The following is a 20,208-nucleotide window of genomic DNA, read 5'->3' as shown; positions in this document are numbered from 1 at the left end:
ATGGTGGAGACAAAGAGAGGTTAGGGAGGGAGGGAGGGAGAGAGAGACCAGAGGAGGGAGGGAGAGACAAAGAGGCGGGAGGGGGGAAGAACAAAAGAGAGCGGAGGGATGGAGACAAAGAGGGCGGGAGGAGGAGAGACAAAGAGGGCGGGAGGGAGGAGAGACAAAGAGCGGGAGGGGAGGGAGAGACAAAGAGGGCGGGGAGGGATTGGAAGACAAGAGGGCGGGAGGAGGGAGAGACAAGAGGCGGGAGGAAGGAGAGACAAAGAGAGCGGGGGAGGGGAGAGACAAAGAGAAGCGGGAGGGAGGGAGAGAACAAAGAGAGCTTGAGGGAGGGAGAGGACCAAAGAGGGAGGAAGGGAGGAGAGACAAAGGAGCGGTGAGGGAGAGACAAAGAGGGAGAGACCAAAGAGAGCGGAGGAAGAGAGAAAGCAGGGAGAGAGCACAAAGAGAGGAGGGAGGGAGAGACAGGGGAGGGAGGGAGAGACAAAGAGCGCCGGGAGGGAGGGAGAGACAAAGGAGCGGGAGGAGGGAGAGACAAGAGGGCGGGAGGGAGGGAGAGACAAAGAGGGCGGTGAGAGAGAACAAAGAGAGGGGGGAGGGAGAGAGAAAGGGGGGGAGGGGGAGACCAAAGAGGGGGGAGGAGAGAGACCAAAGAGGGGCGGGAGAGTGAGGGGAGAACAAAAGAGAGCGGAGGAGGAGGACAAAAGGCGGAGGGAGGGAGAGACAAAGAGGTGGGAGACTCTTCTCCCCATTCTTTCTCTCTCTCTTCTCCTCTCCCCAGGTGTTTATGAAATGAGGTGTGTTAAAGTACTTAGAGCAGCAGAGAGACAAGCTGGTCAGTGTCTGGCTGGTTCACCTACAGGCTGCCTGTATGGGACACCTGGCTAGACAACAATACCGCAAAATGAAGGCGTCTGACCCATGACCTTTAACCCATGACTGCTAACCCAGGTGAAACATGTTGTAATGTGTTAGGTAGGTGCTGGTGTAACACACATTCAGTGACTCTGGCATGACGGTATCACCCGATAATGTGTCTACCTATAATTGTGGTTAGGTACAGGTGGTAGGATGCCGGTGTAACACACATGTATCTCTGTCTGTCCCCATACAGGTGTAACAGATGGCTGTGAGGTGTTTCCAGAGTAACATCCGTACTCTGAGACTCGTGGCCAAGTGGAGCTGGTGGAAACTGCTGTGTAGAGTACGCCCCCTACTGGATGTTAACATGGACGACCAGAGACTCAGAGCCAAGGAGGTAGGAATCGATTCACAGACTACTCAGTGATTCAGAGCTAAAGAGGTATTAGTTCATTCAGAGACTACTCAATGATTCAGGGCTAAATGGGTATTAGTTGATTCATGATTTAGAACCAAAGGAACTACTTGATCCAGAGTCCAAAGCCTTTTGACTCGACCCAAAGACAGAGTTACAAGAGCTTTGCTTTAACAGTGGAGATTTGGAGATGTGGTAAAATACTTTGATTCCCCAGGACGAGATCATGGCTCTGAGACGACGGCTGGAGAAGTCTGAGAGGGAGAGGAACGAGCTGAGACAGACCACTGACATCCCGGAGACCAAGTTGGGAAAGTGTAAAGTTATAGGGATAGTAAATTGTGTAAAATTATAGGGATAGTACATTGTGTAAAGTTTAGTTCTGGTTGCGAGTAAAGATGTGAGTACCGTAAGTGACGGCGGTGTCGTCGGGAGCTAAGTGACGAGCGTTTCCGTGGTGAAGCTGTCAGTCAGGCGCTGGACACGTAGAGAGGAGAGAGACTACGACTCACCAGGGAGAACAAGGAACTACAGGTAGTATTACCACACATGTATCTATCTCTGTATAACTCAAGGGCCACAGCACAGTTACAATTGTGTCACATAATGCAGTATGTAATCTCGGGTTAACCCAGAACTAAAATCTCACGTCATTTCCATAGTCTGTCCACGACAGATTATACACTGTGAGGTTATCTCATTCTCTCTTCCTCTCCCTCCCTCTCTCAGGCTCATCTGGACCAGTGTAAGGTCACCAGGGGGGCGCTGGAGAAACAGTTGGAGGAAGAGAAACAGAAAGTCCAGAGCAGAGAGTCCCGGACGGGGACAAGCTGGGGAACTACTATAGGTAACTGCCTTTCATTTTGATTGAACAATAGGTCAAACTCACACACACTGAACTGAAGATTTGACTGCACTGGATGTTAGCTGCTGATCTGGGTTATACTTCATGATGCATCGGTGAGAGTGCAGAATAAATGCCAGAATGCCAGTTGACACAGAAAAAGCAACGCAAGAGTCACATGGGGGAGGGTTTGTAGTAAGGTTATTATGGTTATGTGATATTATTTGTTTTCATTTATATTCGTTTTTACTTGAAATTCAATTTTTTTTCAAATTTGATTTCAAATCAAATTGTATTAGTCACATGCGTCGAATGCAACAGGTGTAGGTAGACCTTACAGTGAAATGCTTACTTACAAGCCCTTAACCAACAATGCAATTAAAAAAAAATATGGATAAGAATAAGAGATAAAAGCTGCAAGTAATTAAAGAGCAGCAGTAAAATAACAATAGTGAGACTATATACAGGGGACCGGTACAGAGTCAATGTGCAGCGGCACCGGTTAGTTGAGGTAATTGAGGTAATATGTAGGTAGAGTTATTAAAGTGACTATACATAGATGACAACAGAGAGTAGCAGCAGCGTAAAAGAGGGGGGGGGGGGCAATGCAAATAGTCTGTGTAGCCATTTGACTAGATGTTCAGGAGTCTTATGGCTTGGGGGTAGTAGCTGTTTAGAAGCCTCTTGGACCGAGACTTGGCGCTCCGGTACCAGTTGCCATACCAGTCAGTGATGCAACCAGTCAGGATGCTTTCGAAGGTGTAGCTGTAGAACCTTTTGAGGATCTGAGGACCCATGCCAAATCTTTTAAGTCTCCTGGGGGGGAATAGGCATTGTCGTGCCCTCTTCACGACTGTCTTGGTGTGTTTGGACCATGACAGTCCGTTGGTGATGTGGACACCAAGGAACTTGAAGCTCGCAACCTGCTTCACTGCAGCCCCGTCGATGAGAATGGGGGTGTGCTCAGTCTTCTTTTTCCTGTAGTCCACAATCTTCTCCTTTGTCTTGATCACGTTGAGGGAGAGGTTGTTGTCCTTGCACCACATGGTCAGGTCTCTGACCTCCTCCCTATAAGCTGTCTCGTTGTTGTCGGTGATCAGGCCTACCACTGTTGTGTCATCAGCAAACTTAATGATGGTGTTGGAGTCGTGCCTGGCCATGCAGTCATGAGTGAACAGGGAGTACAGGAGGGGACTGAGCACGCACCCCTGAGGGGCCCCTGTGTTGAGGATCAGTGTGGCGGATGTGTTGTTACCTACCCTTACCACCTGGGGGCGGCCCGTCAGGAAGTCCAGGATCCAGTTGCAGAGGGAGGTGTTTAGTCCCAGGATCCTTAGCTTATTATTGATTTWAAAAAAAATTGTTTTTATATTATTTTCTTCCAGTTTTAGTGTTAGGGACAGAAAGAAGCCTATGCGCGGTAGGTTAGAAGCCATTTATGTGTTGGCGTATAGTTTGTGTTTTCTTGTCACTTCATGCCACTGGGGGGCAGTAATAAGGTGATGCTCATAGGTTTGGTTATGTTTCAATTATAAATCAATCTTACATGGAACCCAAACCGGCTGCGCACGTGCGCTATCGTGCATACATTTATTTTGTCCCCCTACACCAAACACGATCACGACACGCAGGTTAAAATAGCAAAACAAACTCTGAACCAATGACATTAATTTGGGGACAGGTCGAAAAGCATTAAACATGTATGGCAATTTAGCTAGTTAGCTTGCACTTGCTAGCTAATTTGTCATTTTTAGCTAGCTTGCTGTTGCTAGCTAATTTGTCCTGGGATATAAACATTGAGTTGTTATTTTACCTGAAATGCACAAGCTCCTCTACTCCGCCAATTAATCCACACATAAAACGGCCAACCGAATCGTTTCTAGTCATCTCTCCTCCATCCAGGCTTTTTCATCTTTGAACTTATATGGTGATTGGCATCTAAACTTTCATAGTATTACCACGACTACCGGCAAAACAGTTCGTCTTTCAATCACCCACGTGGGTATAACCAATGAGGAGATGGCACGTGGGTACCTGCTTCTATAAACCAATGAGGAGATGGGAAGAGGCAGGACTTTTAGCTCGATCTGTGTCAGAAATAGGAGTGACTTCTATTTTAGCCCTTGTCATCGCAGACGCTCGTTGGCGCGCGCGGGCAGTGTAGGTGCAATAATTGAATAACATGGATTTCAAAATGTATTTTGCAACGCTCGCGCACGCGACGTGTCCGGTCTGGTCAGCATCTTAGGCCGCATTCCAAAGTTTAGACGTTGCTGACGCCTGACAAATCTTCAACGCCTGGACAGGTATTTTAAGTATCAGCTAATCACATATGTTATTGCATGGCACGCAACCATTGATGGCACGCAACCATTGATTGACGCATGCAACGTCTGAGCAGGGGAACGCAACCGTTGTCAGCTTATTGTCCCCACCCCAGAATAAAACATCTCACTAGCCAATTTTTCTGTTTGGGGCGTGGCCACTCTGGTCTGCCTATTGCCCCCTTCTTCCCTGTTGTTAGCTAGTGAATGCAAATATGATCTATTATATTGGCAAGATGTTCAATTAACCCCTCTAGCAATGAAATACATGTCCTCARAGATGGAAGGCAGGCGGGAGGAGACAAGATCAGGTGGGACCATTCTAGCCAACTTGTCGGTACATTTGTAACAACTTAAACATTACTCTGTTTGGTCAACTAAGCCTCACGTAATTTGACACTTTCTCATAGACCTCCATGCAAAAAGGTCTGCTTATCTCGCGGGGACAGATTTTGGGCAGAGGTAATCCTCTTGCCACGCCTTGTCCTCCTTGGTATTAGCTTGTAATAGTGACGCACATGCYAGGCATATTTGAAACATTGCCATCTACTGGCAGCATTTACCTGCCAGAATCAGAAGCTCGAAAACCCCATTACAAAAAAAGTTTGAAAACCCCAATAGATTTTTGCTTAAAGTATTCTTTATTTTATTTGATAAAACTTAACATAATTTATGATACTTTTTATTTTATTTGGTTTTGCAGACGAAGATAYTAGTTTCAGTTTTTCAAAAGTTTTTCTTATTTTTATTTCAGTTTACTCAATAGTTTCTCCAAATGTAGTTTTAGTTTACTATAATAACCTTGGTTTGTAGCAGAGTCACATGGGAGGAGGGTTTGTATGGAGGTTGGGTAAAGTAAATGTAAGGTTTGCCGGTTAAGGGGTTTGGATTGGCCTTTTAGGATGGTTGCGGGAAAAGGTGTGGGGCATCTGGAGGGAGGGGTTGTGATTGGGATTCTTCATGACTCTTCTCTACACACATCCCTTTAAGCCGAGGGTCTGGGTGTTAACACAAGGTTCAAGGTCTCAGGCAAGGTTACTAATCACATGGCATGAAGTTGGCCAAACCACCTCCACTTATTTTGCACAGCCTTATTAACTTCTGCTGTGTCTGTGCTCATTTCTGTGTGTGTGTGTGTGTATGTGTGTGTAGGAAAGCCAGGCGGAGGTGGTACGTGTGCAACAGCAGAAGGAGGAGCTGTGTGCCCAGATCCGTGACCTCAGTGTGCCCTTTCACCTGGCCTCTGATTCGCTGACGGACCTGAAGAAGCAGCTCCGCCTCCTGGAGACCCAGACCAATGAGAGAGCAGAGAAGTTCACCAAGCTCACTGCCAAGATACAACAGGTGCAGCAGGTATGCATGCGCGCGCGCACGCACACACACACACACACACTCACGAACATATAGCACACTCTCACACAGACAAACTAATTTGCAAGCTGTCTGAACTCAACTGTCTGCTCTCTCTCTCCCTCTTTCTCCACCTCTCCCCCTCTAGGTGCACCTGCGTTTTGAGATGGAGAGAAGGAAACGGATCCATCACAAAGAGCTGGAGGATAAAGAGGAGGAGTTAGAGGACGTACACAAGTCCTCTCAGAGACGGGTAGGTCACCGCTACTGACCACAGACTGGGACCACTGCGTAGGGCTAAAACAGTTACTGAGTGTCAGCTGTTTGAGAAGGTTTGAATCCTGCGCGACCTGCCTCCACATGGTTTGAATCACAATAGACCAACATAGCTGCTGTAGTAGGTCAAAGCCGTGTTCTAGAAAACCTTGGTAGAGCATGGGCGAAGTAGGCTTGTACAGTTTCTCTCTCTTCCTGCTTCCGATCAATGCCCTACTCCTCCCTTAAAACGTTGTTTTTGTGTTTAATATATAAAGTGCATGGTTCCTTTTGTTTGCCTGTTGAACACGGTTACACTATGTCCTCTAAAACGCCTGGTTCCTTTGCTCATTTGTGGTAATTGTAACCTGGTTGTTTTCATTGCCTTGTAGCCGCGTCAGCTGGAGGTGCAGTTGAAACAGGCGGTCGTCCACGAGAAACACGGCCAGGAGGGACTGATAACTACACTCTGTGACCAGGTACACACACACACCATATATATAGATATACAGGCACACACACAGTAATAGTTCTCAGTGTAGACAGGGGCCTCATCAACACCACGGGGTACACAGCACCGCATGCTGCGTTGACAGACCTGCAATCACTGATAAAGTAACTGTGCACTCCTGAATTTACATATTGATAGACTGTGGTCAGACTGCTGATACACACACACACACACATATACACAAACTCACTGCTGCACAAACTCAATCTCATTGGCGCTGTTGAATCATGCTGGTCTTTCTATTAATGTGCCTCTGGGCCGCGAGTGCGTTTGCGCGTGCCTGTGTGTGTGTGTGTGTGTGTGTGTGTGTGTGTGTGTTAGCGTGGGTCTGTGTGCTTTCCAGTTCAGGCATTGGGGCAGTATAGATTTTTCCAGTGTAACGCTCTCTAGGTGATGAATTCAGCATGTCACTTCTACCAACAGGCAATACAAAGACACCCGATAGAGCAGGCAGCCCCGAGCCTCCTCAACACCACCTCACTCTGTCACTACAGGAAGATGTAGAGTCTGTTTATGCCTCCCTGTGTACAATGCATCAGCCCCGCTAACGCCCTCACAGCAACAAATTGAATTACAAACGTCACCAACCCATGTTAACTCATTGCCCCAGAGTTCCTCCACTCCTTGATATTGACGAGAGCGAGCGAGCGAGAGAGGGTGTGAGTATGAGAGAGGGGAGAATTAGAGGGAGCATACTTATGTTCACACAGGACACTAGATAAGACCGGAGAATTTCACCAGATAGGAAAGACTGACCCTAGACCCCCAGCACATAGACTATTGCAGCGTAGATACTGGAGGCTGAGACAGTAGTGACAAAAGCCTGGCACGACGTGACACACCCCGACTAGGGACGACATGGGAGAGCACTAGTAAGCCAGTGACTCAGGCCCCATAATAGGGTCAGAGGCAGAGAATATCAGTGGAGAGAGGGGAGCCAGGCAGAGACAGCAAGGGCAGTTTGTCACTCCAGTGCCATGCCGTTAACCTTCGCAACCCTGGGCCAAACTACACTCAATCATAGGACCTACTGAAGAGATGAGTCTTCAGGAAAGACTTAAAGGTGGAGACTGAGTCTGCGTCTCTCACCCGCCTCCAGCTGTTTGCTTAGAAATTCTCGGGACAATAAGGAGGCCTGCATCTTGTGAGCGTATGTGTAGGTGTGTATGGCCGGCAGGACCAAATCGGAGAGATAGGTAGGAGCAAGTCCATGTAATGCTTTGTAGGTTAGCAATAAAACCTTGAAATCAGCCCTAGCCTTAACAGGAAGGAAGTGCAGCACTGGAGTAATAGGATTTTCAAAAATTCTAGCAGCCGTATTTGGCGATAACTGAAGTTTATTTAGTGCTTTATCCGGGTAGCCGGAGAGTAGAGCATTGCAGTAGTGTGATCTAGAAGAGACAAAAGAATGGATTAGCTTTTCTGCATAATTTTTGGAAAAAAGTTTCAGATTTTTTGCAATGCTACGAAGATGGAAAAAAGCTGCCGTTGAAATATTCTTGATACTGTATGTTCGTCAAAAGAGAGTTCAGGGTCCAGAGTAATGCCGAGGTCCTTCAGTTTTATTTGAGACGACTGTACAACCATCAAGATGAATTKTCAGATCAAACAGCAGATCTCTTTGTTTCTTGGGACCTAGAACTAGCGTCCCTGTTTTGTCCGAGTTTAAAAGTAAAACATTTGCCGCCATCCATTTCCTTATGTCTGAAACACAGGCTTCCAGTGTAGGCAATTGTGGGGCATCACCATGTTTCATCAAAATGTACAGCTGTGTGTCGTCCGCATAGCAGTGAAAGTTGACATCACCAAGAGGTAGAATATATAGTGAAATCAATAGTGGTTATTGAGGAACACCGAAACGTACAATTGATTTCTCAGAGGACAAACCATCCCACAGAGACAAACAGATATCGTTCACGAAAGATAAGATCTAAACCAGGCAAGAACTTGTCCGTGTAGACCAATTAGGGTTTCCAATCTCTCCAAAAGAATGTGGTGATCGATGGTGTCAAAAGTGGCGCTAAGGTCTAGGAGCACGAGGACAGATGCAGATGCTTGGTCTAACGCCATTATTAAAAGGTCATTTACCACCTTTACGAGTGCGGTCTCAGTGCTATGATGGATCTACAACCAGACTGTAGCGTTTCATATACATTATTTGTCTTCGGGAAGGCAGCTTTTTCAAAAAATGCTGAGAGGATTGGGAGATTCGATATAAGCCGATAGTTGTAAAAATGTTCCAGCTCAAGGTTTGGCTTTTTCAGGAGAGGCTTTATTGCTGCCACTTTTAGTGAGTTTGGTTCACTTCCGGAGGATAGGAAGCCATTTATTATGTTCAACATAGGAGGGCCAAGCACAGGAAGCAGCACTTTCAGTAGTTTAGTTGGAATAGGGTCCAGTAGACAGCTTGAAGGTTTAGAGGCTATGACTAATTTTGTCAATGTGTGAAGAGATACAGGATTTTAAAAAAAAACTTGAGTGTCTCCATTGATCCTAAGTCCTGGCAGTTCTGTGCAGACTCAGGACAACTGAATTTTGGAGAAATACGTAGATTCAAAAAGGAGTCTGTAATTTGCTTTCTAATGATCATGATATTTTCGTTGAAGAAGTTCACGAATTCATCACTGCTGAAGTGAAGGCCATCCTCTTTTGAGGAGTGTTGCTTTTTAGTTAGATTTGCGACAGTATCAAAAATAAATGATTGTTTTTATTCTCAATTAGGATTGAAAAGTAGGCTGATCGAGCAGCAGTGAGGGCTCTTCGCTTGTCGGAAAACTTCCAGTTTGGTGGAGCGCCATTTCTGTTCCAATTTTGTAGAAGCTTGCTTCAGGGCTCTGATATTTTCTGTTTACTAGAGAGCTCATTTCTTCTGAGAAATGTTTTGTTTTTAGAGGTGTGACTGCATCTAGGGTATTACCCAAGGTTACATTAGATCCTTGTTTAGGTGGTTAACTGATGTTTGTTCTCCGACATCCTTGGGTAGGTGGAGGGAGTCTGGAAGGGAATCTAGGAATCTTCGGGTTGTCCAATAATTTATAGCACGGCTTTTGATAACCCTTGGTTGCAGTCTGAGCAGATTATTTGCTAACGTAATAAGATGTTGGTCCGATAGTCCAGGATTATGAGGAAAAACATTGAGATCCACAATATTTATTCCACGCGACAACACTAGATCTAGGGTATGACTGGCAATGCGTAGGTCCGAAAACATGCTGGAGAAAACCCACTGAGTTGATGATGGCTCCAAAAACCTTTTGGAGTGGGGCTGTGGACTTTTCCATGTGAATATTGAAGTCACCAAAAGTGTTAGCATTATCTGCCATCACTACAAGGTCAGATAGGAATTCAATGAGGAATACTGTATATGGCCCAGGAGGCCTGTAAACAGTAGCTATAAAAAGTGATTGAGTAGGCTGCATAGATTTCATGACTAGAAGCTCAAAAGATGAAAACACAGTCATTTTTGTAATAGTTTTTTTATTTGCCTTTGTAAATGTTAGCAACACCTCCGCCTTTGCAGGATGCGTGGGGGATATGGTCACTAGTGTAACCAGGAGGAGAGGCCTCATTTAACACAGTGGCTTGAGCCCTGTTTCAGTCAAGCCAATCACATCAAGGTTATGATCAGTGATTAGTTCATTGACTATGACTGTGATATCATCTCAAAATGGCAATCTCTTTTAATAATGACAGGAATTAGAGGATGTCTTTATTCCAGTGAGATTGCTAAGGCGAACAACGCCATGTTTAGTTTTGCCCGAACAAGATCGAGGCACAGACACCGTCTTAATGGGGGCAGCTGAGCTGACTACACTGACTGTGCTAGTGGCAGACTCCACTAAGCTGGCAGGCTGGCTAACAGCCTGCTGCCTTGCCTGCACCCTGTCTCATCCTTCTGCCAGGTGGGCCACAGGGACTTTGACGTGGAGAAGAGACTGAGGAGAGATCTGAAGAGGACCCATGCTCTGCTGATGGACGCTCAGCTACTACCGTCTACCATAGACAACCCTGGACACAACCAGGCCCCCGGCAGCAAGGAACACAGCGCCTGCACTGCCAGGTACACACACACACTATGATGTTATAAAGGGGGATTCAAGGTGTGTTTAGATTCACAATAATAAAACATATAGGCTTCCCGAGTGGCGCAGTGGTCTAAGGCACTGCAGTGCTTGAGGCRTCACTACAGATCCGGGTTCGATCCCGGGCTGTGTCACAGCCGGCCGTGACTGTGGGACCCATGAGGCGACGCACAATTGGCCCAGCGTYGTCCGGGTTAGGGGAGGGTTTGGCCGGCCGGGATGTCCTTGTCCCATTGCGCTCTAGCGACTCCTGTGGCGGGCATGTCGCAGTGCACGCTGATACAGTCGGCGGTTGTACGGTGTTTCCTCCGACACATTGGTGCGGCTGGCTTCCGGGTTAAGCGAGCAGTGTGTCAAGAAGCAGTGCGGCTTGATAGGGTCGTGTTTGAGGACGCATGGCTCTCGAACCTTCGCCTCTCCCGAGTCCATACGGGAGTTGCAGCGATGGGACAAGACTAACTACCAATTTGGATATCATGAAAAATGGGGAGAAAAAGGGGGGTAAAATTTAAACATACACTCCCTCTCTCTGTCAGTTGGAGGAGAGTGAAGCGAAGAGAGCTGGCGTGTGTTCAGAAGACTCTGTCCATGGAACTGGAGAATGCTCAGATAGAACTAGAGAACATCTGCAAACACAAGCACCTGGTGAGAGAGATAGAGGCCTTGTACTAGACCATTATAATTATCAGTCGTGTCCGGGAACTTTGAACATCAAAATGTTTGCAATCCTTCTGAAACCAACAGTAACAGGATCCTGTATATATGTGAGGACAACAATCTATTGGAGAGAGTAGTTTTAAAGTGTGTGTGTCTATGTGTAGGTGGATGAGCAGGGAGTCCAGCTGCAACATGAGGAGTCAGATCTGTTGAAGAGACTAGAGGAGAACCAGGAGGACCTTAATGAACTCGTGAAGAAACACAAAGCCCTCATCGCTCAGGTGGGTTCCCACTCTGCCTCATAGGGGCTCAAAACCATGTACAAAGACTTTGACATGTACTAAAAATTAAAGATGACCAAAACCTGATCTTTCCCTCTCTTAGTCCTCTAGTGATATCGCTCAGATCAGAGAGTTGCAGGCTGAACTGGAGGAGGTCAATAAACAGAGACACACAGTACAGGAAGAGGTAAGGACTGAGAGCTGACTAATGTGGGGAGATGGTGACCTACAAATGCTGTTATTGTGGATAGGAGACTGGCTGAAAAACCCACTCTGCCATTCCTCTTGTCCTTCGGCCTCTCTCCTCCTCCTCTCTGTTCCTCGCCTCCCCCTCAGCTTGCAACGAGTGTGGCCAGGGTGCAGTTCCTGTAGTCGTCCACTGTGGGCCGTAGTATCGTCTGTCTCCTAGAGATGAACGTACTTTGGTGCGAAAAGTGCAAATCAATCCCAGAACAACAGCAAAATACCTTGTGAAGATGCTGAAGGAAACAAGTACAAAAATATCTATATCCACAGTAAAACGAGTCCAATATCGACATAACCTGAAAATCCGCTCAGCAAGGAAGAAGCCACTGCTCCAAAACTGCCATAAAAAACACAGACTACGGTTTGCAACTGCACATGGGGACAAAGATCGTACCTTTTGGAGAAATGTCCTCTGGTCTGATGAAACAAAAATGGAACTGTTTGCCCATAATAACATCGTTATGTTTGGAGGAAAAAGCGGGAGGCTTGCAAGCCAAAGAACACCATCCCAACCGTGAAGCACAGGGGTGGCAGCATCATGTTGTGGGGGTGCTTTGCTGCAGGAGGGACTGGTGCACTTCACAAAATAGATGGCATCGTGAGGAAGGAAAATGATGTGAATATATTGAAGCAACATCTCAAGACATCAGTCAGAARGTTAAAGCTTGTTCGCAAATGGGTCTTCCAAATGGACAATGACCCCAAGCATACTTCCAAACTTGTGGAAAAATGGCTTAAGGACAACAAAGTCCTGGCGTCAACACGATAGAACATTTGTGGGCAGAACTGAAAAAGCGTGTGCGAGCAAGGTGTCCTACAAACCTGACTCAGTTATACCAGCTCTATCAGGAGGAATGGGCCAAAATTCACCCTTATCTTATTGTGGGAAGCTTGTGGAAGGCTACCCAAAACGTTTGACCCAAGTTAAACAATTTAAAGGCAATGCTACCAAATACTAATTGAGTGTATGTAAACTTCTGACCCACTGGGAATGTGATGAAATAAATAAAAGCTGAAATAAATCATTCTCTCTACTATTATTCTGACATTCTTAAAATAAAATGGTGATCCTAACTGACCTAAGACAGGGAATTTTTACTAGGATTAAATGTCAGGAATTGTGAAAAACTGAGTTTAAATGTATTTGGTTAAGGTGTATGTAAACTTCCGACTTCACCTGTACATACTACACACACACTTTACACACCTCACAAAGAGAGAACAGGATAGTAGCAGCAAACATATGGCACACGAGAGCAGGGTGTTAGCTGTAGTGATTGTGTCGTGTGTGTAGGCTGTATGTATGTGTGTGTATATGTGCCTGTTATGTATTCTGAGAGTGTCCGTAACACTGATGCCTTTTCACGACCTAATGACCAACCACACAGACACACAAAGCTCTCGGAGCGAGATACAAACACACTCACACGCACTCTCTGTCTCCCCAGCGTTCTCTCTCTAGCTGTGCCACTGTCTGGCTGTGATTAATCCTCATTGCCTTCTCAAGGTTAAGGATACACACACACACACACACACACACACACACACACACACACACACACACACACACACACACACACACACACACACACCCCATCCCACTTCTCGTGTCTCTATGACAACCACTAAACCCCGACACACACACACACATGTGTCATAAGGGTGTGTCATATGTGCGTGTGTTGCGTGTGTTGTAAATGTGAGTGAATGAGCTAGTGTGTGTGTGTAAGGGAGAGAGAGAGATGACAGGATGAGAGCAGGGAAAGGGGAAGATGAATAAATAAATCACGCCTTTCTTTCTCCGTATAAATACGGAAGAATGCTCCTCGAGAACCCTGACCAACAGACACATACTCACTACAGGAAGGACCAGGACCCACGGATGTGTGTGTGTGTGCGTCACGGTATATGACTGGTGATTCGATAAGGACTGCGCATTATTATAAGACTCATCCATTCTGGCCTGTATTGAATAGCATGGATAAACTTAGTTGGCCTGTGACACGGGCGCATTCACACACATCCTTAGTGTTCCTTGTGGCCGGTCTGTCACCTCACCTATGGACACATCTCTTTTTCTCTCTCTCGGTGTTCTCAGGAGATGCAAGTGACGGCGCTGAGTACAGTCCGACAGACATTACAAGCCGATCTGGAGACATCCAGATCCGCCGTATAGTTGATCTGCAGGCCTCCCTGCAGGAAGTGGAGTCTAGTGATGAGAGTGACTCGTATCTTACTGTGTTTGATGGTGTGAGAGGTATCGGGGCAATGGTGTGTGTGGGAAGAATGACTCTGTTAGGAGTCAAGGACGGGTACAGGTGTGTTCACAAGGAAGTGACGTCATCACTGATATTACCACTGACCTTTGACCCCCCCCTCTAAGTGTTGCGACTGTGGAATCCTTGACCAGAAAGAGAGACCTGTAAGAACCCTGGGTCCCTGTGTGTGTGTGTGTGTGTGTGTGTGTGTGTGTGTGTGTGTGTGTGTGTGTGTGTGTGTGTGTGTGTGTGTGTGTATGGTGTTAAAAGTGTATGAGTGTTACGTGTTTATGTGTAAATGTATGAGTTTTACTAGTGTTGATTTAGAGTGTTACTTGTTTGATGTGTAAAGAGTGTATGAGTGTGTTGAGTTACTGTGTTAGATGTGTATGAAGGTTACTGTGTTTGAGGTGTAAAAGGTATGAGTGTTTACTGTGTTTTGATGCGTAGAAGTGGTTTATGAGTGTGTTACTGTGTTTGATAGGTAAAAGTGTACGTGAGTCTTACTGTGTTTGTATTAAAATGGATGAGCTGTGAGTTACTGTGTAGATGTGTATTGAGTTGACTGTATTATGTGTAAAAGTGCTATGAGTGTGTTACTGTGATTTGAGTGTAAAATGTATGAGTTACTGGTTATGTGTAAAGAAGTATGAGTGTTTACTGTGTTTCTGAAATATAGAGAGGTATGAGTTGTTACTGTTGATGTTGTAAAAGTGGTATGTAGTGTGTGACTGTGTTTGAAAATAAGAAGTATGAGGTGTTACTTGTTTGATGTGGTATGAGTGTGTTACTGTGTGACGTTAAGAGATGAGTGTGTACTGTGTTGATATAAAAGTGGTAATGAGTGTTACTTTGTTTGACGTGTAAGAGAGGTACAGTTGAGTGTTACTGTGCCTTGATGTGAAAAAGTGGATATGAGTTGTTACTTGTTTGAAAATAAGAGAGGATGAGTGTGTTTACTGTGTTGAGTGTAAGAGAGGCTATAGTGTGTTACTGTGTTTGATGTGGTTAAAACGTGGATGAGTGTGTTACCTGTGTGTTATGTGTAAGAAGTTATAGTGGTTAACTTGTTGTTTACTGAAGAGAGGTAGGAGAGATGTGTACTGTGTTTGATGTTAAAAGTGTAGACGTGTTACTGCTGTTTGAAATATAAGAAGGGTAGAGTGTTTACTGTGTTTGATAGTAAATGTAGAGTTGTTACTCGTGTTTCGATGTGTAAGATCGTTATGAGTTTACGTGTTTGATTGGTATGAGTTTGTTACTGTGTTTGATGTGAAACAGTGGGATGAGTGTGGTATACTGTCTTAATTGTATGATGGGTTACTTAGTTTTATGTGTAAAAGTGTAGACGCTTTACTGTGTTTATTGTAAAAGTTAGAATGTGTTACTTGTTTGATTCGTTACTGAGTTGTTACTGTGGTTGATGTGATAAAAGTTATGAGTTTTACCGTGTTTTGACGTGTAAGAGAGGTATAGTGTGTTACTGTGTTTGGATGGTAAAATGGTATGAGTGTTACTGTGTTTGAAATATAGAGGACGTATGATGTTATGTGTTGATGTGTCATAAATGGTATGAGTTGTACTGTTTTGATGTTGTAAGAGTGTATGAGGTCTTAACTTGTTTGATTAGGTATGAGTGTGTTACTGTTTATGATGTAAAAGTGTATGAGTGTGTAGTTACGTTTATATTGTATGGATTGTTACTGTGGTTGTATGTGTAAAAGTGTTGAGTGTACTGTGTTTGTGCGTAAAAGTGGTATAGGTGTTACTGTGTTAATATGTAATGTGTAATGAGTGTGTTACTTGCTTTGATATTAAAGTCGTATGATGGTGATTACTCGTTAGATTGTGGTAGAGTTGTTACTGGGTATGATGTGTAAAATGTATGAGGTGTTACTGGTGTTTGAGTGCCGTAAAATCGGAATGATTTACTGTGTATTATGTGTTAAAAGTGGTATGAGTGTTTACTGTGTGTAGCGTAAAAGGGTATGAGAGTGTACTGTGACTGCATGAAAGTGGTATGATGTATTTACTGTCGTTTGAATGTAAAAGTGATGAGTGTTTACTGTGTTTGAATATGTAAAAAGTGTAAATGAGTGTTTACTGTGTTGATGTGGTAAAATGTATAGTGTGTACTGTGTTATTATTAAAAGTGTATGAGTGTACTGTGTTTGATAGTAAAGTGGTATGAGTGTGTTACTTGTTTGATATCTACAATAGTCGTATGATGTTTACGGTTTATATGTAAAAGTTATGAGTGTTTACTGTGTTTATGTGTACAAGTGGTGATGAGTGGTTACTGTGTTTGATATGTTAAAGAGTGCTGTATGAAGTGTTTGATCTGTGTGTTTGACGATGTAAAATGGTTATGATGTGTTCTATGTCATAATGTACAAAGTGGTAATGAGTGTTACGTGTTGAATTACCTGTAAAAATGATGAGTTTTACTATGTTTATATGTAAAATGGATCATGAGTGTTTTACTGTGTTGATATGTAAAAGTGTATGAGTTTGTTAATGTGGTATGATGCCTTGTAGTGAATGGTTGGTCAACTGTGTTTGATGTAAGATGTATGAGGTGTGTTACTGTTTGTGTGTAAAAGTGGTAGTTTGTTAGTGTTGTATAAAACAGGTGTGTTATGTTTCGTAAGAGAGTATGAGTGCTTGTACTGGTGTTAATAGTAAAGGTAGAGTGTGTACGTGTTTGATGTGTTTGATGTGGTAAGTGTTATGGGAAATGTTGTTTACTGTGTTTGATATTAAAGAGACGTATGAGGTGTTTACTGTGTTTGATGTGGTAAGGTGTTACTGGTTGTACGTGTAAGTAGAGGTATGAGTTGTTCACTGTGTTTGATATGTATAAGAGTATGAGGTTTACTTGTTTGATGTGTTAGAGAAGTATGATGTGTTAAACTTTATAAATACTGTTAAGACAGGATGAGTGTGTAACTGTTTGATATAAAGAGGTGTATGTGTTTACTTGTGTTTGTGTGTAAAGAGTTTGAGTGTGTTACGTGTTTGATGGTAAAAGGTGATGATGTTTACTGTGTTTGATGTGTAAGAGTGGATAGTGTGTTACTGTGTATTACGTGTAAGAGAGTATCGAGTGTTTATGTGTGATGTTGTAAAAGTGTATGAGTGTTTACGTGTTGAAATATAAGAGAGTATGAGTGTGTTTACTGATGTTTGATGTGTAAGAGAGGTATAGTGTGTTACTGTTTGACGTGTAAGAGAGGTAGAGTGTGTTACTGTGTTTATGTGTAAGATGTGTTACTGTGTTTTGAATATAAAGAGCGTATAGTTGTGGTTACTGTGTGTATGTAGGTGTATGAGGGTTACTGTGTTTGATGAATAAAGAGATGGTGAGTTACGTTGTTAAGTGGTATGAGTGTGTTACTGTGTTTATGTAGTATGAGTGTTACTGGTTTGATGTTAAAAGTGGTATGAGTGTGTTGTACTGTTTGAGCGTAAAGTCTATGAGTGTGTACGTGTTGATGATTAGAAGATTCATGAGTGTGTTACTGTATTTGAAATATAAGAGAGGTATAGTGTGTACTGTGTTGATCGTGAAAAGGAGAGTGTGTTTACTGTGTTGCAGTAGTAAGAGTAGGTATGAGTGTGTTACTGGTTGATGTGTTAGAGTGTACTGTTGTTACTGGTAAAGATGAGGTGTATATAAGTGGTATGAGTGTTACTGTTTATGGTAAGAAGTGCTATGATGTGACTGTGTTTGATGCGTAAATGTGATGAGTGTGTTACTTGTGTTTGATTAGTAAAATTTGTGTATGTTGACGTAAGGTAAGTGTTACTGTTTGAAGTGTAAAGTGGTATGAGTGTGTTACTGTGTTGACGTAGATGAGTATGAGTGTGTTAACTGTGTTTGATCGTGTAAAAAGAGGTATGAGTGTTTTGACTGTGTTTGATGTGCTAAAGCTGGTATGATATGTGTTGTGTACTGCTAGAGAGGTATTAGTGTGCGGTTAATATAGGTATAGTGTGTTACCGTGTTTTATGTGTAAAGTATAGTGTTTATGGTTTGATAGTATAGTGTATTATGTCGTTAAAGTGTATGGGAAAGTTGTACTGTGTTGACTGTGTATGAAAAGTGGTATGAGTTACTGTTTTGATATGTGAAAAGTGCGTATGAGTGTGTTACGGTTTTGACGTTAAAAGAGGTGATGAGGTGTGTTACTGTGTATTGATTTGTAAGTGATTGAGAGTGTGTACTGTGCTTTGATATAGAGTAGCAGGTGTTACTGTGTTTACGTGGTGAGAGAGTGATGAGTGTGTACTTGTGTTGTATGTGTAAAATGTATGAGGTGTCTGGGATTGTAAAGTATGGTGTGTATTTGTGTAATAGTGTTAGTTGATGTTAAGTGTTGAGTCTGTACGTGTTAAAATAGACAGTATGTATAGTGTTACTGTAGTTTGAGTGTAAATGGTATGAGTGTAGTTTAACTGTGTTTGATGTGAAAGTTGGAGTAGAGTGACGCTGTTGATTTAAAGTAGAGTGTGTGTACTGTGTTATGTAAAAGTGCGAGTGTAATGAATGTGGTATGAGTGTGTTACTTGTTTATGCTGTAAAAGGCGTATGAGTGTCTTACTGTGTTGATGTAAAAAATGCTGTTATGTGGATAGTGTGTTACTTGTTTATGTGTAAAAGTGTATGAGTGTGTTACGTGGTTACGTTGTAAGAGAGGTATGAGTGTTTACTGTGTTTGATGTGTAAAAGTGTATGAGGTCTGTTCTCTGTGTTGAAAAATAAAGAGGCTATGAGTGTGTACTTGTGTTTGAGATGTAAGATGAGTATGAGGTGTTACCTTGGTGTTGTAGTGTATAGTGATGTTATATGAGGTGTTACTTTAGTTTAAGTTTGGAATTAGTACTTGTAGATGAGAGGTGTACGTTGAGTGTAAATGTGGTGTTACTTTTTGATGTAAATAAGAGGTATGAGGCTGGTTACTGTGGTTTGAGAGTAAAGAGTGGTAATGAGTGTGTTACTGTGTTTGATAATATAAAAGGCTATGTGTGAGTTTACTTGTGTTAGATTGGTATGAGTGTGTTACTGTGTTTGATTGTAAATAGGTATGGTTAGTAAGATGTGTTACAATGTGTTTGATGCGTAAAAGTGGTATGAGTGTGTTACTGTGTTTGATATGTATAAAGTGGTATGAGTGTGTACGTGTTTGAATATAGAGAGGTATGAGGGGTTACTGTGTTGAGTGTAAAGAGGTATGAGTGTTTACTGTGTTAGAGTGTAAGAGAGTGTGAGTGTGTTACGGTTACTTGTTTAAGAAAGGTATGAGTGTTTTACCTGTGTATGATGTAAAGGTATGAGTGTTATGTTTGATATGCTAAAATGGATATTGTTACGTGTTTTGATCGTAAAAGTGTAATGAGTGTCTACTGTGTTTGTGTTAAAAGTTATGCATGTGTTTACTGTGTTTGATAGTAAAAGTGGTATGAGTATGTTACTGTGTTTAGTATGTAAAGAGAGTATGAGTGTTACGTGTTGATGTAAAAGTGGATAGTGTGTTACTGGTTAATGTAATGTGTACTGGCTTATATGAAAGTATGAGTGGTTACTGTTTTGACGTTAAAAGTAGATGAGTGTGTTACGTGGTATGTGTAAAGTTGAGAACGGTTGGAAAATGTACTAGATGTGTTACTATGGTGGTGTTACTGTTATGTAAAGTGTAGAGTGGTTACGTTTGTATGATGTAAAAGTAAGGTATGAGTCTGTTACTGTGTCTGCATATGTAACAATGGTAAGTGGTTACTGTGTTACTAAGTGTTTGATGTTACGGTTGAATGAAAGAATGGTACGTTTATGGTATGATTTGTTACTGTGTTTGATGTTATAATATAGTTGGTACTTGTGATATGTAATGTATGAGTGTTCTGTGTTGAGTGTTAAGATGGTGTGAGTGTTACTGTTGATTGGTATGAGTGTGTTACTGTGTTTGATGTATCGTATATATGTTTATGTTAGAGGTAGAGTGTGTTACTGTTGTATTATATGTAAAGTCTATTGTTTGTATTTTAGGTAAATAGATGTTGTACGTGTTTGATTGGTAGAGTGATATTCGATTAACTGTGTTAAGTAGAGTCGACGTTGTCA

At 43.1% G+C, this 20,208-nt stretch overlaps 1 pseudogene; it reads left to right on the top strand.

The window, feature by feature from the left end:
- The window catches only part of LOC112067833 (unconventional myosin-XVIIIb-like), a 33,292-nt pseudogene that overhangs the window by 8,032 nt on the left and 5,052 nt on the right, over positions 1-20,208 (top strand).

The sequence above is a fragment of the Salvelinus sp. IW2-2015 genome, linkage group LG5, assembly GCF_002910315.2.
Source record: "Salvelinus sp. IW2-2015 linkage group LG5, ASM291031v2, whole genome shotgun sequence".
Lineage (NCBI taxonomy): Eukaryota > Metazoa > Chordata > Actinopteri > Salmoniformes > Salmonidae > Salvelinus > Salvelinus sp. IW2-2015.
The sequence above is the reverse complement of the archived record's forward strand: the minus strand, read 5'-3'. Positions and strand labels throughout refer to the sequence as shown.